The 25,174-nt window shown below is 34.8% G+C and overlaps 1 protein-coding gene across 7 annotated transcripts in view; it reads left to right on the top strand.

The window, feature by feature from the left end:
- Positions 1 to 25,174, top strand: part of DNM3 (dynamin 3) — a 626,037-nt gene that overhangs the window by 407,210 nt on the left and 193,653 nt on the right. The gene's annotated exons all lie outside the window — the stretch shown is intronic.

Genomic DNA, 25,174 nt, shown 5'->3' with positions numbered 1-25,174 from the left:
TCCGTCTTTGAAAAAATTGCCATTCCTGGTAATTAGGCAAGAGTGCATTTTGAACCCATCATCTGTTGCCAATCCAGAATAGTCTTTTGGGGAAACAAAAATATCATCCTTTACTTGCTTCCTCAGTGGCATACACCCCTATATTTTGCTTCTTTATTGTAAATAGTATTTTATTTTTCTCAATTATATGTAAAGACATTTATTCAACATTCATTTTTATAAGATTTTGAGTTCCAAATTGTTTCTGCCTCCCTTCTTCCTGTCACCCTTCTCCAAGACAGCAAGCAATATGATATTGGTTATACACGTGCAATTACGTAAACATATTTCTATTATTAGTCATGTTTTGAAAGTAGAGATAGAAGGGAAAAGCCACAAAAAAACTAAAAAACAAAAAAAGTAAAAATATTATGCTTCAATCTACATTCAAACTTCATAGTTCTTTCTCTGGATGTGGATAGCAATTTCTGTCATGAGTTTTTTGGGGACTGTCTTGCATCATTGCATCGCTGAGAAGAGCTAAGTCAGTCAAAGTTGGTCATCACACAATGTTGTAATTATACACAATATTCTCCTGGTTTCACTCACTTCACTCAACATCAGTTCATGCAAGTCTTTCTAGGTTTTTCTGAAGTCTGCCTGCTCATCGTTTTTTATGGCACAATAGTATTCCATTATATTCATATGCCACAACTTGTTTAGCCATTCCCCAGTTGATGGGCATCTCCTCAATTTTCTATTCTTGGCTACCACAAAAAGAGCTGCTATAAACATTTTTGTACATGTAGGTCCTTCCCCTACCTTTTTTATTAATCTCTTTGGGATTCAGACCTGGTGATGTTACTGCTGGATCAAAAGGTATGCACAGTTTTATTACTCTTTGGGTATAGCTCCAAATTGTTCTCCAGAATGGCTGGATCAGTTCACAACTCCACCAACAATGCATTAGTGTCCCAGTTTTTCTACATCTCCAAAATTTATCATTTTCCTTTTCTGTCATATTAACCAATCTTATAGTTTTGAGGTGGTACTTAACTGTTGTTTTCATTTATATTTCTCTAATAGGTAATGATTTAGAGTATTTTTTCATATGATTATGGATAGCTTTGATTTCTTCTTCTGAAAACTGCTATCCTTTGACCATTTATCAACTGAGGAATGATTTGTATTTTTATAAACTTGACTCAGTTTTCTATATATTTGAGAAATTAGGCTTTTATCAGAAACATTTGCTATAAAAGTTATTTTCCATCTTCTGCTTTCTTTCTAATCTTGGTTGTGTTTGTTTTGTTTGTGCAAAAACTTTTTTAATTTAGTGTAATCAAAATTATTCATTTTGCATTTCATAATGTTCTCTATCTCCTGTGGTCATAAATTCTTCCCTTCTCCATAGATTTGGCAGATAAGCTAATCCTTGCTCTCAGATTTTCTTATGGTATTACCTTTTATGTCCAAATCATGTAACTATTTTGACTTTATCTTGGTATATGGTATGAGATAGTGGTCTGCCTAGTTTCTGCCATATTATTTTCCAGTCTGTCTATCCCATCCCCTCCCGGTTTTTGTAAAATAGTGAGTTCCTATCCCAGGAGCTGGAGTCTTTGGGTTTATGAAACAGTAGATTGCTATTGTCATTTACTGCTATGTCTTATGTACTTAACCTATTCCACTGATCCATTACTTTATTTCTTAGCCAATTCCAAATAGCTCTGATGAGCGCTCTTTTATAATACAGTTTTAGATCTGGTACTGCAAAACTACCTTCCTTTGTATTTTTCCCTGTTAATCCTTTTGATATTATTGATTATGTATTCTTCCAGATGAATTTTGTTTTATTTTTCCTAGCTCCATAAAGTAAATTTTTTGGTACTTTGATTGGTATGGCACTGAATAGGTAAATTAATTTAGGTAGAATTATCATTTTTATTATGTTGGCTTAGACTATCCATGAGCAACTGATATTTTTCTAATTTTTTAGATCTGACTTTATTCATGTGAAAAGTGTTTTGTAATTGTGTTCATATAGTTCCTTGGTTTATCCTGGTAAGGAGATTCCCAAATATCTACATTGTCTACAGTTATTTTAAATGTGCTTTCTCTTTCTAGCTCTTGCTAGAGCTTTGTTGATAGTATATAGAAATGTTGATAATGAATGTGGGTTTATTTTATATCTGCAACTTTGCTGAAGTCATTAACTATTTCAAGTAGTTTTTTAGTTGTCTAGGATTCTCTAAGTATGATATCATATCATCTGCAAAGAGTGATAGTTTTGTTTTCTTGTTGCCTATTTTAATTCCTTCCATTTCTTTTTCTTCTTCTATTGCTAAAGCTAACATTTCTGTTATAATATTAAATAATAGTGGTGATAATGGGCACCCTTGTTTCACCTCTGATTTTATTGGGAAGGCTTCTAGCTTATCCACTTTACAGATAATTTTAACTGATGGTTTTAGATAGATAATACTTATTTTAAGGAAAGCTCCACTTATTCCTATGCTCTCTAGTGTTTTTAATAGGAATGGATGTTTTTTGTATTTTGTATATAAATGTGTTTTGCAAAAGCTTTTTCAGGATCCCTTGAGATAATCATATGATTTCTGTTGGTTTTGTTATTGACATGGTCAATTATACTGATAGTTTTCCCGATACTGAACCAGCCCTGAATTCCTGGTATAAATCCTACCTGGTCATAGTGTATGATCCTTATGATATATTGCTGTAATCTCTTTCCTGCTATTTTATTTAAAATTTTTGCTTCAATATCCAATAGGGAAATTGGTATATTATTTTCTTTTTCTCTTTTGGCCCTTCCTGGTTTAGGTGTCAGTACCACATTTGTGTAGTAAAAGGATTTGGTAGAATTCCACCTATTTTCCCAAATAGTTTATATACTATTGGAATTAATTGTTCTTTAAATGGTTAGTAGAATTCAGCTGTAAATCCATCTGGCCCTGGAGATTTTTCTTAGGGAATTCATTGGTGGTTTGTTCAATTCCGTTTTCTAAAATAGGGTTATTTAAGTAGTTTTCTTATCCTTCTGTTAATCTGGGAAGTTTATACTTTTATAAATATTCATCCATTTTACTTAGATTGTCAGACTATTGACATGCAATTGGGCAAAACAGCTCCTAATTATTGTTTTAATTTCTTCCTCATTGTTGGTGAATTAATCCTTTCGATTTTTGATCCTGGTAATTTGGTTTCCTTCTTTCTTTTTTTAAAATTAAAATTGATCAAAGGTTTATCTTTTTATTGTTTTTCATAAACCAGCTCTTAGTTTTATTTATTAGTGCAATAGTTTTCTTACATTCAATTTTATTAATCTCTCCTTTGATTTTTGAAATTTTTCATTTGGTGTTTAATTGGAGGCTTTTAATTTGTTGTTTTTTAAGTTTTTTAAATTGCATGCCAATTAACTGATCTGGTCTTCCTCTATTTTATTCATGTAAGCATTTAGAGATAATGCATCCCATTAGTTTTGGTATGTTGTTTCACTATTGTCATTCTCTTTGATGAAATTATTGATTATTTCCATGATTTATTGTTTGACCCATTCATTCTTTAGGATTAGATTATTTAGTTTCCAATAACTTTTAATTTATCTTTTCATGGCATTTTATCATATGTAATTTTTATTGCATCATGATCTGAAAGGATGTTTTTAATATTTCTTTCTTTCTACATTTGATTGAGAGGTTTTTATGCCTTAATTCATGGTTAATTTTTAGGTAGGTGCCATGAACCATTGAGAAAAGGGTATATTCCTTTCTATCTCCATTCAGTTTTCTCCAGTCTATCATATCTAACTTTTCTAGAATTTGATTCACCTCCTTAATTTCTTTTTTGTTTATTTTTGTCATCAGGTTTATCTAGTTCTGAGAAGTGGAAGTTGAAGTTCTCCACTAATACAATTTTGCTCTCTATTTCTTCCTGTGACTTGGGAGCCTCAGTTGCTAAGAGCCTCCCTTGCCTGTACTTGGCTGCACTCCCCTTTTACCCAAGTGAGACAGATCTTTCCTGGAATCTTTCTAAGTTATCTTGGGCTGGAAAATTGTTTAACTTCATCTTTTTATGGATTCTTTTGCTCCAGAATTTTTTAGAGACTTGATTTAACATTGCTTCCTAGGGAAACTGGGAAGAGCTCAGGCAACTTCCTGGCTTCTCTCTGATATGTTAGCTCCTAAATTTTGCTTCTTGACCATGTTTTCCTGTAGAGTGTGTATCCCTGTTCTGTACTAGATATGATGCTTTCTACTGGAAAATAGTGTGACTATAAACTGTTTAGCCAGGAGAAAGAAATCTCCTCCTCTATCCCCCAATCCCAGGTTAAAACTCATCATCTGATTACTCTTGCCCCAACTGGATTAGAGTTGATGAGCTAAGACTTTTAAGTGCTATCAGTGATATGACCAGTCTTCCAGGGTCCAGATAGTTGCATTGCTTTCACTCTCCATGAAGGGACAACAGTGTGCCATTACATTTGGCTGCCATTACTTTCCAGGACTACTTGGAGAGGGTAGGATGTTGAGAGATCAACTGGTCAGAATCCATTGATATTGCTGTATATATAAAGGATTTCTGGTTCATTTTTGTAATAAAATCCAGGAAAGGCTAAAGAAACTACACAATACGATCCACTAGCATTTATTGAGTGTGCTCTATGTGTCAATCACTATATAAGTGCGGGGGATGAGAAAAGAGGTAAAAGGCAATCCCTGTTCTCTAGGATTTTACAGTCTAATGGGAGAGACAACATGTAAATAATTATGTATAAACAAGATATATGCAGGAAAATGTAGGAGAGGCCATATAAAGGGCTTATCACGATGTAAGTGGTGCATAATACAGATTTCCTCATAAGTATCTTATATTTAAATAGTATCTTTTCTTAAAGAATCAAACTTTTCACATTTTCCATGTATAATTTACTCCCAATGTTTTTTTTAATATAGATTTTACAGCAGGACCAGGGATGGATAAACATCTTACAAATGGAGAAAATGAAGCATAAAGAAGAAAATTAATTTTTATGAGGTTGCACAGTTAAAGACAAAACAAGATAGTATCTCACCTGTGCTTCTTTGATAATAATTAGTAAATGTGTTTCCATCTTCCTAAGTTGTTTATAGTTGAGATTCAGGTATTTTATTCAAGTCTTTCAAAAAAGTTATCAGCATTTGGATAATCTCAAATATTCTTACTCTGATCCCTTGCACTAAGAATTTTTTTAAAAACATTACTTTAAAGCAGTGAGGACAGGTGTATGCATTCAAAATACTTCATGACCAGTATACTCCATCCCCACCTTTCTAGTCTTCTTACATCTTATACTCCCCCCAACCCTATTCCATCCTCTTTTTATTCAGTAACACTGGCTTCCTTTCTATTCCTCTTATAAAGAACTGCATCCCCTTACTCTGGGCATTTTCACTGGCTTTCCCCTGTGCCTGGAATGCTTTTACTCATCTCTGCCTTCTGGCTTCCTTGGCTTTCTTGAAGTCCCAGTCAAAACTCCATCTTCTACAGGGAGCCTTTCCCAATCCTTCTTAATTCTAGTAACTATCCCTTGTTGGTTATTTCAAATTTATCCTGTATATAGGTTGCTTGCATATAGTTGTTTGCAAGTCATCTCCACTATTAGATTCTGAGCTCCTTGAGGGCAGGGCTGCTTTTTTATTTTTTTATTTTTTATTTTTTTTACTATCTTTGGATCACAGTGTCAGGCACAAAGTACTTAATGCTTATTGAGTGACTTACTGGTGTGGAAAACCCCTCTGCAATAAGGAGGTGAACAAGCACAAACCATTCCAGACTCTCTGTCCTTCATACAACACTTCTCCTTCGCACCCTATCTCTTGCTCCTCTTTTGCCTCTTTCTGTCTTTACCTTTACAAAACGCCTTCCAAAATAATCACTCAGAAGAAGCACTGGAACACTAAACCAATAGAGAGGATTGTGATTAGTATTGGGGAGCAAGGGAGAGCCATTCTCATTCTTTTTCTCCTCCCCAAAAGCCCTGCTTCTGCACAGAGAAATATTCTGGCCAGTGACCATGCACAGACCACCAGCTGTGTATCAAAGTAATCCAGTCAAGTGTCATCTGAGTTCAGGGCAGAATATCTATCTGAAGGAGCAGAAAGGAGGCCTCTCTCCTGTTTGCTCTCAATATAAATTCCCTGACACACATGGAAGAACTGAATTCATTATCACCTTTGGTATAGATACCAATATGGATACTCAACTAGTCTGATTTCGCAATATAGCACTTTGCTGTTGAAAAGACCACACAAATAACATAAATAGCCATTAGAAAAAATCCTCAAGAACTCAACCTTAAGAGTTTGAGAACTATTCATTCCTCTTGTGAAATCATATGTTCTTTTGCTTCTCTTTCCTTTTCCTTCCATTTGAGCATTTCCTATTGTGTGGAACCTTTGGCTCAGAAAAAGCAGGAGCAGGAAGAGAGGTGAAATTCAAGTTTGTCACTTTCGGACAATTGTAATGAGGAAGAGAGAAGGAATGACATCTGAGAAGATCATTGCATTGGTTTTTTTGTTCATACTACCGTGCTTCTCATTTTCACTGATAATTAAGAAAAGGCTATATTCCTAAACAGAAAGCCTTAATCAATGTAGGCATGAGTTATGATGATATAACCACATACATTATTACATTTAACTTTTATAAATATAGAGTCAAATAATCTTTTTAAACAAAGGACTATACAAAGCATTCAAATGTTCTTTTTCTTTAAAAAAAATTTAAGATCTACTACTATTTACATCAGACATTTTATAATTCAAAGATTTCTTAAGCAAACTAGTCACTATTGAAAATCTCTTTTGTCTTCTGGTAAGCATTTTTTTTAAAAAAAATAATTTTTAGAATATTATAACAAAAAGAATAAGGGGTGAACATGGCCACTGCACATGTAAAACATGTGAAAGTAAAGTGCTTCAGCATATCTTACCATGCTGGCAAATTGTTTCCTCCTTTCTGACTGAAAAATTATAAAAAAGAAATAAAAATAAAAATGAAAAAGTATAAACTATGGTACTGAAAAATACCAGAAAGCCAGTTATTGCAGAAAAGCTAACTGGTGAAATACGTGACCATTCTTCAGACAGCTTATGTGATACTTTTGAACTTGTATGTCATGTGGAATTTATTTTTCTGTTTTGCTCTTGTCTTGGTGACCTTATTTGGTTGTCTGAAAGGCAGCCCCAGTTCCTTCCCCGCCCCAGAACTTTGAATCTTAAATGGATCATTCATGCTGTTTTTCACAATAGTCTAATGTTAATTACTCATTTGTCTAAGAGTTGCAGCCACCACCTGTATAAATATAACTTTCATATTTTACCACCTCAGTTAAATGTATTATTTGGTTATCTGTGAGGTGTTATGATATAAAAGTCATGTAATTATATCATGAAGTATTACTGTTATGTTCTTGTTGTCCAGTTGTTTTTCAATCGTGTCAATTCTTTGTGATGCTACTTTTGGGCTTTTTGGGCAAAGATAATGAAGTGGTTTGTCATTTCCTTCTCTAGCTCATTAAGCAGATGAAGAGACTGAGACCAACAGAGTTAAGTGACTTGCCCAGGGTCACACAGCTAGTAAGTGTCTGAGGTCAGATTTTAATGCAGAAATAGGAGTCTACTCTAGACCCAACACTCTATCCACTGTGCCGCCTTGATATATATACCTAATATTTAAATATCTAGAGAGGAAGGTATTTTGACTGTTGGGCAGTGTACCAGTGGAGTCTTACGGGAAATCATGAATGAGTTGCACAAGATAAAAAGAGTTACAACAAGAATCATTAGTAGGAATATCCACGTGAATATCCAAGATCCACTTAATATTGAAGTATTACTGTTTAAACATATTATTCTATTTTACTTTCCATTTTGTTTCTTTAAATTTGATTTAAGAAATTAAAAATTATCTTGTAGTCCATTGATCTTGTGATTGCTTTTGCATGCTTGGAAATACATATTCCATATTCCAAATTGTTCATCTATTTCTTTAGAAAACCTTGCAAAATCTTGGCCCACCAGTTCACAGTCCACCTGTATTTTTTTCTGCTGTCCTTACATACAAAGATCTATGCTACTTACTTTCTGCTCTGCCCTCAAGAAATATTGTCCAGTTCATTCATTAGTCAATAAGCATTTACTGAGCACCTACTATGTTGTAGGAATTGCATTGGGATATAGAGACAAAAGGAAAATTGACCCTATCTTAAAGAAACATATGTTCTCTTGGGGAGAAGGGTAACATGGACACAGTATACGGGTGGAATAATGAAGAGCAGGGAGTCCTAACAGTCTTTGGGGTGTCAGGAAAGGCCTCCCATATGGGGTGGCCTTTGACCTGTCCTTCGAAGGTAGCTAGGGGTTTCATGAAGCAGAGGTAAGTCAGAAGTCATGCAGTTCAGGAATGGGGGACAGCTTGTACAGATGCATGCTGGTGCCAAATGGCAGGTTGAGTCTGGGAACAGATGGTAATCATAAAGTGTGGCTGGAAGACAGAGTCCATGGAAGAATAATGTGCAATGAGAGACGGGCCATGTAGAAGGTGTTCCAACTGTCTGAACCCATGGAGGAAAATATCCTCATCATTCATTACTCATGTTGTGTTTTATAAATTTCTTACTATTATCATCCACACAAATATATCAACTTAGATATGTTTTTAAACATTTATTAAGATTGAAAGATTGCTATAAGAGCATTTATACTTTTTTTTCTATTCTAAAATAGAAAATATACTTTTCACAGTAATCTAGCCTTTGGGGACATCTTGTTTCAGTATGTCAATCAAAAAAATTATAAAATGTTTACTGTGCAGCAGGTACCGTGCAAGTGCTAGGGATGGGAGAAAAGGGTAAAAACAGACCCTTCTGTCAAGGAGCTCCCATTGTAATGGGAGAGACCACATGTAAATGATTAGACATACAGAATGTATGGGAGGAAACCTCTGAGAGGAAGGTACTCGCAGATGGAGGTAGTGGTAGGAATTCCAAGAAAGGCCTAAATAACATACTAACTAAAAATACAAGGCAACATGGGATAAGTTGTATTTCTGTCTCCATTGCCTGACAGTGTCTGACACATAATAGAAACTCAATAAATGCTTGTTGATTGATCCTTTTTAAAATTATTTGGTAGGTTATATCACCTGAGTATTGTAGCATGAGAGTCTGTGATGGGACAAATGTGTCTTTTCTACTTTATTCTTCCTAATGAACATAATTGTAATTTTAGTTTATTTGTACGATAGCAGGCAACTTTGTTTGTTGAAATAAATACATATAGTTCTGGTCCTTCCATGAAGCAGCTGCCATTTGGTCTCACAAAATCTTGAAGTTGAAAACATATCTCAGAGGTCATCCCTTCCATAAAATCCCTAATTCTGCCATCCATTCTTTGCTTAAAGACCTCAAGAGAGGAGGAAGCCTGTGGAAGGCAGCCTTCAGCAGCATTTTGTCTCAGTTATTAAGAAGTTTTTGCTTTTCTCATCCTGAAACCCTTTTGCAACTTCTACCTATTGAAAAATATAGTTCTACACTTTGGAGCCAAACCAACCAAGTATCGTGACTCTTCGGAATAACTTGACTCTTTAAATACTTGAAGAGAATGATCTTGTTCTCCCTTTGTCTTCTCTTCTCTGAGTGGAGCCTGAATAGTTCAACTGATCTTCATGTAGCATAATCTCAAGACTTCACGCCATACGGTTAACCCTTATTTCTTTATCTTGTCTGCAAGGGGTAATATGAAAGACTTGGTCAAATGATTTGTAGGAATCTCAGCAAACTATCTAAACCAGTAATCTCCCAGTCTACTGGTCACCTCAAAGCAGAAATTACGGTTAATATGGCATGCTCCATTTTTGATGGAGCAATGGGGACTCATTTTAATCACTACTCTCTTTTCTTTGTTGTTCAATTGTTTCCTTTGTGCCTGACTCTTTATAACCTCTTTTGGGGTTTTCTTTGGTGAAAAAATGAGCACTTTGCCATTTCCTTATCTAGCTCATTTTACAAATAAGGTTAAGTGACTTGCCCAGGGTCACACAGTTAGTGAGTATCTGAGGTTAGATATGAACTCGGGTCTTCCTGACCCCAGGTCAGGTGCTCTATCCACTGTGACACCTAGCTGCCTGCTCCTTTTTTCAGGTGTTTACTGCTAATCCTTTTTATACATTCTAGAATTTTGTGAGGAATCTAAGGTAAGCTAACTGATTCATAGTTTGTAGAATAACTCTTTGTTTTTTTGAAAATTGGGACAAGATTTGCCTTTCATTGGCTCTACAGCAACTTCTCCCATTCTCCAAGGTATTTCCAACATCACTACAAGTGGTTCAACAATCATATGTTACAGTTCTTTCAAAAACCTGCGATAGAGTTCATTTGAGAATGGTACTTTTTGTTTCTTCCATGTTGAAGATGTATATTTTAAAAGCCTAGGTTTGTCAACGAGTTTTACTGCAGAATTATTCTTATCTGTATCTTTGAGTTTTATTCTTGAAAATTTCTCATCTTTTATGATTGACTTCCCTGTCAAATATTAATCAGTTGGATTCTACTTATTTCTCTGATGCCTTTCAAATTCACTCTTCAAATCTAGAGTTTGTGACAAACTATTCCAGTTGTTTTCCTCTTCTACAACAAATTCTAAGGTGATCTTTTCACTTTGTGTGAAAACTTTTTAAATGCAACAGTAACATTTCAAAAGTGTTGTTATATGTCAGTAAGACATGGAATATCATTGCATTTCTAGGAACTAAAATTCAGCATCAAAGAGAATGGACAAACATGTGCTAGGTGTAAGCATGCTATGACATATGGACAATGAGGTACTCCAAAGACGAACAACAGTGGAGGATATCATTAAGGAATTGTGTGACAGGAAGAGGAAATCATGAGTTCACATTTTCTCCCTAATACTTATTATCTATATGATTCTGGACAAACTATTTTAATTCTTTGAGACTCAATATGCCTATAAAATGGGCATAATTGATGTAATATCAGCATCAGGACAGATAGTATAACATAGTGCATATAAACTGAACTCAAAATCATGAATCCCTGAGTTCTGATGCTGCCTCTGACACCTACTGGCTGTGTAACCCTGGAAAAGTCATTTAACTCCTCAGGGACCCCAAGAAAGGATTTGAGTTCAGGGTAGTGACACTTCTACCTTGGTAGAAGTTTCCTCACCTAGAGTTCTCTATACCAAGGGATTCAGAGGAGCAGAACCTGCCTCATACTATTATAATGAGGTTCAAATGAGCTAATTTAACAAGAAGTAATTTTCAAACCTTAAAAAAGTGTTTTCAAAACAGTGGGACAGCCCCCAAAGACATGAGATCCTGGGGAATAAGGCAATGCAATGGCCAAAATTATTAGGTGTTTTGAAGTACTAATACCACAAAAATACATCCACTATTTTGAGTGAAAATAAAATTCAAATTAAAGTCAACAAAATAGCAAAATAATAACAATGAATTAGCTGGGAGGGGGAGATAGGAAAGAAGAGAAATGCAGTCACTTTTTACATATGTGGACTTGGGCAATCAATCAGTCAACAAGCATTCTTCAAGCATTTACTTTTTATCAGATAATGTATTAGGTACTGGGAATGCTAAGATAAAAGTGAAACTCTTCTTCCTTCTAGAGCTCTTTCTTTCATATTTTCCCTGTATTACTCTTCACAGAAATCTAGTTTTTCTGTGACAACACTGCATCCCTGATTGTACACATGATGCCTTGGCTCCCACATCCCCAGTGTCACTTTCTGATTTTCCCTTTGCCTTGACTCAGAAACCTTTCCTCTTTTGAAATCCATATAATCAAAAATGGCCACCCAAGCAAAATTATGAAAGCTGTAATGTACAGCTGTCTGATCCCTCCTCCTTTCTCAAGGAGTTCAGCACCTGACTCACTGTCTTCCTCTGCTGTTGTACTGGATGACCTTCATAGCCACGAAGACATGGCTTCATACTCCCTGACGTCCGATTTCCTTGACGTTCACTCCGCCACTAGCACACGCAGGGATGGTCGCACACTAGATATTGCCATTACCTACAAGTGTGCCACTTCCCTAATAAGAAATTCTGACATTCTTCTCTGTAACTATAATATATTCTCATTCCTTGTCTCCATGCTTCACCTTCCCTCTACTTGCTCTTTACCTTTAATGAGACCTCCATTACCTTCACCCATATGTCCCTCTTTTATCTTTCCCCCATTTCTCAGCAAAACTTCTTGAAAAACTTGTCTGCATTCAGTGTCTCCACTTGCTCTTTTCTCATTCAGCCCTCAACCTTTTGTAATCTGGGTTTCAACCTGATCATTCAAATACAATGATTGTCTCCAAATTAGATTGTCTTTTCTTAGTCTTAATCCTTCCTGAAATATCTATGGCATTTGACTTTTGAGAATCTTCTCCTCCTGGATACTCTCCATGCTCTGAATTTTGATGAAATGACTCTCTCCTGATTTACCTCCTACCTGTAGGAGGTACACTTCTCCTCCCTCATCTCCTTTCATAGCCCATCATTCACATCATGACCCCAAGCTGTGGGTGTTCCCCAGTATTCTATACTAGGCTTTTTTCTCTCCTCCCCCTAAATTCTTTTTCTCTCTTTGTAACTTCATCAGCTCACATGAATTTAACTAGTAATTGTCTCCAGATGATTCTTATATCCATCCCCTAGTTTCTCCCCGAAGCTTAAATTCCAGTTCAACAGTTACCTATTGGATATTTTAAACTGCGTGCCCTAGAGTCATCTTAAACTCAATGCATCCAAACCTGAACTCATATTTCCCCCTCAAACCTCTCCTCTTCTAAACTTCCCAATTACTGTTGATGACACCACCATCCTTTCCGTGTCTCAGGTGCATAATCTTGGCATCATCCTGGACTCCTCACTCTAACTCATCACACATAGCCAATCAGTTGCCAAAACATTTCCACATCTTATAGCCTTTAGAGTTGTTTGTTTTTACAATGTTGTCATCATGTAAACGGTTCTCCTGATATTTCTCATTTCATTTTTCTTCTGTTTATAAAAGTCTTCAAAATTGCTTGTCTGTATAATATTGATATTATAGTATAAACTGTTTGGATTCTACCTACTTTGCTGTGACTCATTTCATAGAAGTCTTTGAATGTCTTTTTGAAGTCATCACTTTGCTCATTACTTATAGCACAATAGTATTCCATCACATTATCATACTGCTATTCATCTGTTCCTCCCTTGATGGACACATCGCTTTAGTTTTCTTGTTTTTAACCACTATAAGAAGAACTGCTATAAATGTTTGTAAATGTAGGTCCACTTCTTGTTTCTTTTATCTCTTTTGGGCAATGTGATAACTAGGACAAAAGGCACTGTTTAGTAACTTTTTTAACAAAATTCCAATTTGCTTTCTAGAATGATTGTACCCATTCGCAATTCCACTGACAGTGCATGGCAGACATATTTACCCACAGCCCCTCCAGTAATTGTGATTTTCCTTTGTCATTTTTGCCAATCTTATGGCTGTGAGATGGATTCTCATAATTGCTTTGATTTTCATTTTTCTAATTAGTAATGATTTGGAACATAATTTCATGGGGACATATCTTGCATTTCTTTTGGGATTACTTGTTCATATCCTTTGACTTTTTATTCATTGGTAAATGGCATTTTATATATTCGAATCAGTTCCTTATTTGTCTTCCAAATGATACCTTCATCAGAGAAAATTGCTGAAAAAGATTTTTCCCAGTTTCCTGTTTGTGCAAAAACACTTAAATTTTGTATAATCATAGTTATCCATTTTGTCTTCTCTGATCATTATCCCTTGTTTGGGCATGAACTTTTCTTCTTTCCATGGAAATTATAGATAATTTTTTCATATTTCTCCAATTTATATGTGGCATGATCTTTTATATCTGGCAGCATATATTTGGAGTTTCTCTTGGTAATAAAAAATATGTAATTTCTTCTGTACTACCATTCTTCCATACCACTTCCATCCAGTTTTCTCAGTTTTCACCAAGTAATGAGTCTTTAGGCCCATAATGAGACGCTTTGTATTTATGAAATGCTAGATTACTAGATATATTTTCTTGTAGGCTGTATGACTAATATGTTCCTTTGATAAATCTGTTTTATATAGTATCAATTTGTTTTAAAAATTATTGCTTTGTAGTATAGTTTGAGATCTGACACTACTAGGCCCCCTTCATTTTGACTTCTTTTCTTCTCTTGACATTCTTGACCTATTTTGCAACCATTTTAATTTTAATTGTTTTTTAGTTCTATAAAGCAATCTTTTGGTAGTTTCATTGATGTTGTATTGATATTGTAAATTAATTTAGGTAGTATTATAATTTTTATTATATTGACTCATCCTATACATAAGCAATTAATATTTTCTCTTTATTCCAATGTCTTAAAACTCTTCACTACTCCAGTCCATCCGAGGTACTGCTGTCAAAGTAATTATCCTTGAGGTAGCATCTAACCATGTGACTCTCCTATTCAACCAATTCTAGCAGCATCTTATTTTATGTAGAATCCAATATGAACTCCTCTGTTTAGCTTTTAATGCTCTACCCAACCTGACCCCAATCAATATGACTGGATTATAGAGAAGACTGCTCTATAACAAAGGTAAGTAAGGCTACAATGGACTTTAAGTGCCAAATGGAAGAGTTTATATTTGATCTTAGTGATAATAGTGAGCCAATGTTGCTTATTAAGTGAGGAGATGGCATGGTTCAACCTGCACTTTTGGAAAATCACTGTGATAGATGCATATTAGGCAGATTATTATAATAGTCACGTTAGAGGTGATGAGAACCTAAAGAAGGGTAAGAGGAGGTGCAGATATAGAGAACAGGATGTATGTCCTCAACTTTAAACAAGAAAATTAGAGTAAATGAGCTTGAAAGTCCATTTTAACTTTAAATCCCATGTTAACAAGCACAGGAATTATTTGCATTATTTAATTATTTCCTGAAACACTTAAGATTTATTTTTGTTTTGATATAAAATTATAATAAAATCTTAATTCTATTTTAATAAAATATGTACTAGGAAAATAATTTATATCAATTGTTTCATGAAAAATGTGGGGAGGTGCAACATTTTTTAAATTAAAAAAAGGGGTGTATGTCGCTACATACTTACCGGAAACTATTGCCTTAATAAAGCATTAAACAATGATACCATGTTAGACGAGTATATTCTTACTCCTAGTTCTCTGTCATTGCTTTTGATTTCCTTTAAATAATTTGTGGTGGTGATACTTCCTTCACCGAAGATCTCACCTAGAATGTGGAGATCATATCTATATCGGTGGGGGAAATTGTGGACCTATGTTGTACTTCTGTATCATGTCAATACTGCGTGGTCTGTCAGTTTCCTCACTTCATTGTGGCATGTGTCCATGTGCAACCCCACTTAAGAATCTGGCTGAAGATGTGGAAAAAGCAAAGGGAAGACAATAATGCAGAAGTCCTTTGAGCATCCCGACATTGGTAGTTTCCTCTTGAAGTTGCCAGTATCGGGGTCTGCTTTGGAAGTTCTTTTAGTGGCTAGGAGAAACACAAGAGTCAGTGTTTACCAGTAAATAGCTGGTTAACAAATGACCAATCCTCCTCTTACATAAAGCATGGGCCTTAATAAATCAGGGAATTAGAGAGTGAGACAGGGAGGGGGTTTCCTTCCCTCTGGGTGCTCTGTTGCTTGTATCATTTTAGTCGGCACATTCCAAATAGGAAAATGGGCAGAATGCAATTTAAAACTCACAGTTTTACATGGTATTAGTAGATAAATAAAGCATAATGAAGATTTTTGTGTATTATGTGAAATTAGTAGTCCTTTATTCTAATGCTTACGTTTTAAAAGCTGGTTAGAATTTCCTTGTTTTAAAGGATATCTTCAGAGATTATCTAACAAATGTGAACATTTACATTCAACATTTATAAATGTGCAAAATATTTGATTCATTCACCCATTCAAACATTTATTGCATACCTACCACATGTTCAGCAATTTATTAGCACCATTGGGATACAAAAGAGCACAAGATCACAATGTTCACCCTCAAATAGCTTATGATTTATTTGAGAAGGCTGTACGCACACATATGAAAACATCTAGAGAACAAATCCAATCTTTTCCCTATTACACCATACTGTCTTGGTTCATATTATTTTCCCCTGTTTATAATTCTTTTCCTCTTATCCTTCCACCAGTCTTACTCACTCAAGTATAATTTCTTCTGTGATACTTTTAATTTCTGCTTGAGGGCATAGTGATTTGATGCCCCTCTGAACGTCTATAGTACTTAAAGAGTATGTCACAAATTTATTATATAGGATTATATATTACATATTATTATGTCCTATGTATCATATAGGATTGTGTAACATTTTATATATGAAGAAACAGAGATAGATAGAAACTTGCCACTTGATTGTATAGCTATTTCAATTATATTATTTCTTTTTATTAGAAGCTCCTTTTATGTTTCTCCTCACATTCATCAGTGGTGATGAAACTGCACTGTCTTTTATCACTAGCGTTGTCTACAAGAACATATCTGATTTATCCTTCAGTACCTAGTATATAGTGTCTTGCAAATTGTAGGTTCACAATAAATGTTTATTAAATGATTTGAATGATTGAATGGTGGACACACAAAAGATTGTAACCAAACAAATGATTGAATAATTAGTTATTGATAATTTAATATAGTTTAGAAGCTTTCAATAATGAACCGAGATTTTGTTCTGAATTGAGTGAGATTGAAGGATACAACTCAAGAAGTGTGAGATAGAAAAGAGATTATGTTAAGACATAGAAAAAATGTCATATTGAAGAGTCACTAATTGTCCATTTTCTTCCAATATATTTTTATTTATTTCATGAAATATTTCTAAACTACATGTAAAATATTTTAATATTCATTTTTTTTAAATTTTGAGTTACAAGTGCTCTCCCTCCCTCCCCTCAAGAAGGCAAGCAATTCTATGTAGATTGTACATATGAAGTCATGAAAAACATATTTACATATTAGTCATGTTGCAAAAGAAAACACTGACCAAAAAATAAAAATAAAGTTTTAAAACACTGATTTGATTTGCATTCAGAATTCATCAGTTCTTTCACTGGAGATCAATAGCATCTTTCATCATGTCTTTCAGAATTGTTTTAGATCATTGTATTAATCAAACTAGCTGAGCCATTCACAGTTCTGTTCACTTCACCTTGCATCAGTTCATGTAAGTCTTCCCAGATTTTTCTGAAACCATCCTGCTTCTTATTTCTTATAGTACATTAGTATTCCATCACAATCATATACCACAACTTTTTCAGCCATTCCCCAATTGATGGGCATACCCTGAATTTCTAATGTTTAGCCACCACAAAGAGAGCTGCATTAAATATTTTTGTACATCTTGGTCCTTTTTCTTTTTCTTTGATCTCTTTGGGATATAAACCTAGTAGTGGTATTGCTGGATATGCGATTTTATTGCCATTTGGATATAGTCCCAAATCTCTCTCCAGAATGGTTGTATCAGTTCAAAACTCCACCAACAGTGCATTGGTGTCTCCATTAGTGTCCCCATTGGTGTTCTAGTTTTTTCTCATCCTCTCCTGCATTTGTCATTTTCCTTTTCAGTCATATTAATCAATCTTGATAGGCATGGGTGATACTTCAGAATTGTTTTCATTTTCATTTCTCTAATCAATAGTAATTTAGAGCACTTTCCCCTATGGCTATAGATAGCTTTGATTTCTTCTGAAAACTGCCTTGTTTATGGTTCTTTGACCACTTAAAAATTGGGGAATGCCTCATACGCTTATAAATTTGATTCAGTTTTTTAAAATTTGAGAAATAATGCCTTTTATCAGAGGACCTTGCTGTAAAAATTTTTCTCAGTTTCCTGCTTTTCTTCTAGTTTTGTGATTACCCATTGAAAAATGTAGAACATTTTTATAATCTTCCTATGGGCTCATAATATTGAAACATAAATTATCTCACATTATTTATTACTTGAATTTTGAATTACTTGAATTTATTACTTGAATAATATGACATTGTCTCATTCATTTTGTATGTGAAAGAATGTCACAACTTCAAGATAGATGCTTACTTAGAACACTGAAAGAATTTCACATGCTTTTTGATCATTAGACCTTTATTAAAAAAAACACTAATGTTCTTGTATTAAGTTTAACTCTCACAACCTGTTCTTTAATTTACTTTGAGTTATTCTTCCTCTGACGTGATGTGTTCTCATCATAATTTTATTTGTTCTTAAACAATAAGCTTAGCTTCAACAAAACTGTTTTGTGCGCTACCTTTGCTTGTTCCTGCCTTGTATCTTTTAAGTATATCAGCAATTTGCTTCCCTTTCCACCAATCTGTATTCTTTTCAAGAGACGGTGTCTTAGCCGTACCAACATAGTCATCTTGCCATCTGCCCTCTTACTTTTATTTGGGAACAATAATAAATTCTATACTACCCTAACTGTTGAAAAGAATATAAAAATAGACTGTTCTGTGGATCCACTCACAATATCTGTGACAACCTAAACACCTACTCATTTTCCTAACTCCTACTCCCATTTATATATTATACCTCTATTTGGATTTCAATTCCTTGAAATCAGGGACTGGATACTTTTCTTATTTTCCCCCTAGTGCCTTATCAAAGTGTCTGAGACATACAGTAGTAGGTTCTGAATAAATACTTCATCAAATGATTCATTTGTTCATTCAATATGATATATTAGAATGTTCTGGGTTTTTCTTTACCTCGTCATTCCATTGAACTTACTCCTTCCAACGTTGCCAGTGATCTTTTAATTGCCATATCTGATAGTCTTTTCTCAGTCCTAATCCTTCTAGATGTAGCTGCTGCATTTGATACTTTTGACCTCCATTTCTCCCTGTTCACCTCTTACCTGTCTGAACTGTCTTTCTCAATCTCCTTTCATGGCTCATCATTGATCATGCCTAATTGGGTATTCCTCAAGAATCTTTCCTAAGTTCATCTTCTTCATCTATATACACTCTTGGTAACTTCATCAGCTCTCATGAATTTAGCTAGTAAGTTTCTCCAGATAATTTCTTATCTGTATATTCATCCCCTAGTTTCTCACATTACCAGTTGCCTATTAGATATTTAAACTCCATGTCCTACCTAGAGTCATTTTAACTGAACATGTCCAGAACTGAACTTATTATCTTTCTTCTTATCTTAAACCCTCCCTTTTGCAAACTTCCCCACTACTGCTGAAGGTGTCATCACCCTTCCAGTGTCTCAGGTTCATAATCTTGACATTGTCCTCTGTACCTTACTCTACCTCACCTCATACATCCAGTTGACAAATCTCACCATGTCTAGCATCACAATATCTCTTGCAACTTATCCCTTCTCTTCACTCATACAACTCCTGCCTTATTTCAGATCCTTGTCATTTCTAAGATTATTTTGATAACTTCCAATTGGTTTCCCTGCCTCAAGTCTCTCACCACCAATCTGTTCTAAACATTGCTGCCAAAGTAAAAGTGCAGATCTGACTCCCCTATTCAGTCAACTTGAGGAGCTTCCTCCTATCTCTAAGATCAATGGCAAACTTTTCTGTTTAGCTGTTATAATCCTCTACCTACTTTATCTCACCTATCTTTTCAGTCTCATGGCACCTTACTTTTCCTCCTGAATTCCTTGATCTGGCCCAAATACATAACACTTAATTTCCTATGTGCTTTTGTACTGGCTGTCCCTCGTGCCTACAGAGTTCTGCATCCTTCCATCTTTTGCCTCTTTGTTTCCCTAGTTTTCTTCCAGGCTCAAATCTCACCTTTGACAGGAGGCCTTTCCTAGTTTCCCAAGCAATATGTGTCTTCTGCTCCCATGATATATTCCATCTACTCTCTCCAGTTCTTCTATACACCTAGTTCTTCACATATTGTCTTACTTATTAGATTATGTGCTCCTTGAGGGCACAGAATATTATTGCTTTTTCTTTTCCTTGTATACTCAGTACTCTAATAAAGGCTTGTTGAGTGAGTGGAGTTTCCAAGTTTAAGTGACTGCAAGAATTAAAATTACATTGATAAAAAAAGAAAATCAAAAAGAGGAAATGATTTAAGGAAGACTGTGGATGTTTTAGAGTTTAGTCATTTTTTGGTTGTGTCTCATTTGTTGCGACTCCTTTTTTGGTTTGGTTTGGTTTGGTTTGGTTTTCCTTTTCTTGGTAAAGATTCTGGAGTGGTTTGCCATTTCCTTCTCCAGTTCATTTTACTAATGGGGAAACTGAAGCCAACAAGGTTAAATGACTTGCCTAGGGTCACACTGTTAGTAAGCATCTGAAGCCAGATTTAAACTCAAGAAGAGGAGCCTTGTTGACTCCAGGCCCAGCACTCTATCCACTTTGCTCCCCAGCTGCCCTAGATTGTGGGTAGTGAAGATAATTACAGTGTGAAATGATGGTCTGTTTATCTTGAGAGGATGTTGGAAAATTCTAGTGGAAATATCTAGCAGGCAAGTAGAATTATCTCAAGATGAAGTAGCTGAAGCCTTAGTTAAGCTACAGATAATTTTCACTACTGTTTTCTCAATGAGGGTCATATAAATACTTCATCTTTTATTTTGTCTATTACAAATTAAAGATGCCCTTTGAGTAGGATATATTCTTTCTCCCCAAAAAATAAAAATTTGAGAGATACTTATCCTATATTTTAGTTACTGCTTACTCATTTGAACTTTAATAAGTTTGCCCTCCTTTTATTAACAACAGAAGTTATATAAGCACATTTTCTTTATTATTAATTTAATAGTGTCACCTCCAAAAACTTTAATACAATGGTGCTCAGTACTTTAATAATAATGGCTGTGTTTTATATTCATCTGTGTCTCTTGTATTTCTTCCCTAAAAGAAATAATCTTGATTGTCTTTGCTATATGCTAAATGTACAGTGCAAAAAGAAGCCTGCTTCTGTGGAGAATGAGCCAAGAACATTTTGTTCTGTCTTTACAATGAAATGCAGATTTCCCATTAAAAGGCAAATCCATCATTTCAAACATTTGAATAGGATAGTACATTAAAAAAGTAATTCCAGCTGCTTAAAGTTAGGATATTCAAAAAGTCCAATTGAAGAATACTTGTGGGGTCCCAAGCAATTTTCATCTGATTATGAAATGGATAAATTTTCACTCACTTCAGGCTTTTACCTCTTAATATTTTGTTCTGAAATAGCCACATGAGTATTGATAGGCATTTGGACTCAGAGTCCATCTAGTATTTAAATGTTCTATTTCACTTGGATTGTTCTAATTAAAGATAGCTTTTATGTTTGCTAAAATAGTATTTATGATTGTACAAAAATGATAATTTTACTGCAAAAGTTTGCTTCTTTGTACATAAGCCTAACATCTTCCTACTTCTTCCATCCCTTCTTTCTCTTCTGGGAAGTCATTCTCTGCCAGGTTTATCACATGGTCACCAAGCAGCTTCCCCCCAGAATCATTTCTGCTTCTGGGGTAATAACATGAAGTGCTGCTGCTAGCCTATTCCCATATTTTTAGGTATTTCAGCAAGTTCTCTTTGATTGTTGATGTACTTTCCTTGCTTTATTTAGAAATAAGAAGCAACAAAGCTAGTGCCATTCCTTGGAGAGTATCCACATGGAATCCGTATGCTATATGACATTCACATGTTTATAAGTGCAGGAAGATGGGTGGCTATAAGTACTCAGGTTAGTGAGAGGTTTTTTGGTCCAATTTTCAGATCTTTTAAGACAGAAGAGGGAGTCATGAGTGGTGATACAAGCTTGATATTAGTCAATAGTGTGATATTACAGTGAAGAATGTAAATTTAGGCTGTACGAAGACAGACATAGCTTATTGGAATAAGATTATGATAGTCCCAATGTACTCTGTCCTGGTCAGGCCCTATTTAGAATATTGCATTTAGCTCCAGATGCTGTATTTTTAGGAAGGACATACATAAACTAGACAATTTCCAAAAGAGGATAAATCAGAATGGTGAAAGTTCTTGGGATTGTGTGATCTGAGGACTGATTGAAGGAATTATGGCTATTTAATCTGTGGAAGAGAAAACTCAGGAGAGATATGATTATTGTCCTCAGGTTTTTGAAGGGCTTTCATGTGGAAGAGTAAATAACAGTCAATATACATTTAGTAAGCAGCTACTATATTCTCCAGACACCGTGCTTTCGCTATTGATAAAAATGCAAAAAAAGAAAAGAAAGTCCCAATCTTCAAAGAGCTTAAGGTCTAATGGAGAAAGATAGCACACAAGCAAAAGAAAAAAACTGAAAAGTGCACAGGAAAAGTGGGGAGACAAGGGAGCAATACTCAGATTGGAGGTATAATGGAGAAGTCAAAGAAGTAAAAAATGCCAGGTGGGAAATGAAGAGATAGCCAAGGAGATATCTGTCCTGTTCCCTCTCCTTAAATAAAGGAATTTATTGCTATACATTCCAATCAGAAAAACAGAGGGGACTGAGGAGGTATAAGTAACTAGTCTTATTGGATACTACAAGAAGATTTCCCGATGATGACTAAGTATACTAGGGACATGGTGAGGAAGCCAAAAAAGTCCAAAGTAAGTGGAGCTGGGTGGGAAATAAGGAGATACCTGCAGAGCAGACTTGCTGTGTTGGACCTCAGAGTGTAGAAGTATAAGGAATGGGTGGAAATTGCAAAGATATTCACTTAAACCTGATAGCAGGTGGAAACATCCACATCATTAAGTTGCAAAAAGTAGAATGGGCTTCCTCAGAAAGAAGTGGATCTCCTTTATTTGAGGGTATTCAGACAAAGGATTCAGTATCACTTGTTGGCTATGTTGTTATAGGCATCTTTTTTTTTCAGGTATGCTTTAAGTTAGAAGGCTACTGATGTTCCTTTGATTTCAGAAATCCTAAGATTCTGACTATGTACAAATAAAACTAGACATCACTTAATCCTTGTCAATCAGTAGCCTACCTTCCTCATGATAACCAGAGCTTCATGTACTTCTGGGTCTTTCTTGGATCCTTGACTGCTGCTTTTTTCCTGGGTCTTCCATCACCTATTGCTGGTGATTGGTATTTTTGGGGGTATATCATTCCAGGTATGAAAAATTCCATACCTTTTGCTTAGTCCATTTGTCTCTCGTTACAATCTCTTGTTACATAATCAATTTGAGAATAGGGACTATTTCATTTTGGGTTTTGCACCTCAAGCATTTAGCATGATACTTCTAGAAACTAGGTACTAACAAATATTTGTTGAAGTGTAATTGACACTTCTCAAAGATTCCCAGTGAGGTGGTCTGACAGTATAACAAAATATAACAAAACTAAATATATATTTTGAAGTCAGAAGTTTTCAGAACAGGGCATTTATTTATTCTATTATACATGTATTAATATGATAGATATTTATGAATAAGGTAGAAATTAATATTATATACACAGATAATATATGTGAAAAATAATAAAGGTGTGATACAGTAATAGGCATTATCATTGGTTTGGTAAAAGTGGCAGCCACCTTCTTCTAAATCAGCATAAAGGGTAGATACTAATATGAAAATTCCCCTGCTAGATTATAATATGGAAAAATACCTCACTGAAATTCATCTTGTACTGACATCCTTAAATTCTAGTCTTATTCTGGCTAAGGCTCTGAATTGGATAATATCTCCAATGTTTCTGGTTCATCAAAGGCCAATCCAAAATGGAACTGGCAATTATCAGGGTTCCTATGGTGAATATTTAGTTCTTGCCTACTTGTTTTTCTAGTGTAGCTAGGAATTGGCATTTAGGATAGTTATAGACCTGAGCTAATAATACTCTAAAGGAAATTTTTCTGAAGTTTCTTACTGCTCATAATACATGCCAAGATAAACTCTAAATGGATACATTACTTAGACATAAAGAGTAACATTATAAACAAATTAGAGGATCAAGGAAGAAACTGCTTTAAGATTCAAGGACAGGGAAAAACTTCATATCCAAACAAGAGATTGAAAGACTCAAAGAAGGTAAATGGATGATTTAGATTACATCAAATTTAAAAGTTTTCACACAAAAAAGCAAAAACTCTATGCAGCAAATTTCTCAGATAAGGATTTTGTTTTCAAGATATGTAAGGAACAGGTTCAAATTTATAGGAAGGGCCATTCCTCAATTGATAAATCATTAAGGAATATGAGCTGCCAGTTTTCTAAGAAAGGAATCCAAATTTTCTATATCTATATGAATAAAATGATCCAAATGACTAACAATTTCAAAATGCAAAGCCTTCTGGTGGGTAACGCTGACCAAAAAATGGAAAATTTTGGAGATACTATGGGAAAATAGCCATATCAGTACATTGCTGGTGGATTGTGAATTATTAGGGCAATTTGAGAAAAACACTTGGAAGTGTTCCCCCAAAGTTATTAAACTATGCATATCCTTTGATCCAGCAAAACCCAGCAATTATTCCCCCCAAACATCAAAGAAATGTGAAAAGGATCCATATGTACAAAAATATTTATAGTAGCTAATTTTTTTGTGGTAGCAAAGAACTGGAAAATAAGGAGGTACTTATCAATTGAGTGATAGTTGAACAAATTATGACATATGAATATAATGGAATACTATTATACTGGAAGTAATAATAAAAGATACACTTTCAGAAAAACCTAGGAAAACTTGTGTGAAATGATGCAGAGTGAAGTAAATAGATCCAGAACAGTTTACATAGTAATAATAACATTGTAGAATAACAAAGTACTTAGAAAGACTCAAAAATTCTGATCAACATAATGATGAACCACATTTTCAGTAGACTCAAGATATAACATGCTACCTGTTTCCTGACAGAAGGATAATGGGCTCAGGGTGCAGACTGAGACATCCTTTTTTTGGACATGGTCAATACAGGAATCTGATTTGCTTGAATATTCATATTTATTACAAGGATTTTCTTTTTTCTTTTCCCTGGAGGGAGAGAAAATAGATTTTTGTTCTTCAAAACATTAAATTAATTTAAAAATTTGAAAAGTCTTGGCAACTACCATTGCATTTTATGAAACCAGTTTTGTAGCATTGGCAAACTTCTTCTTCATTGTGCGTTCCCCTCTGTTAATTTCTAAG

The sequence above is a fragment of the Notamacropus eugenii genome, chromosome 2 (assembly GCF_028372415.1).
Source record: "Notamacropus eugenii isolate mMacEug1 chromosome 2, mMacEug1.pri_v2, whole genome shotgun sequence".
NCBI classification, from domain to species: Eukaryota; Metazoa; Chordata; class Mammalia; order Diprotodontia; family Macropodidae; genus Notamacropus; species Notamacropus eugenii.
The sequence above is the reverse complement of the archived record's forward strand: the minus strand, read 5'-3'. Positions and strand labels throughout refer to the sequence as shown.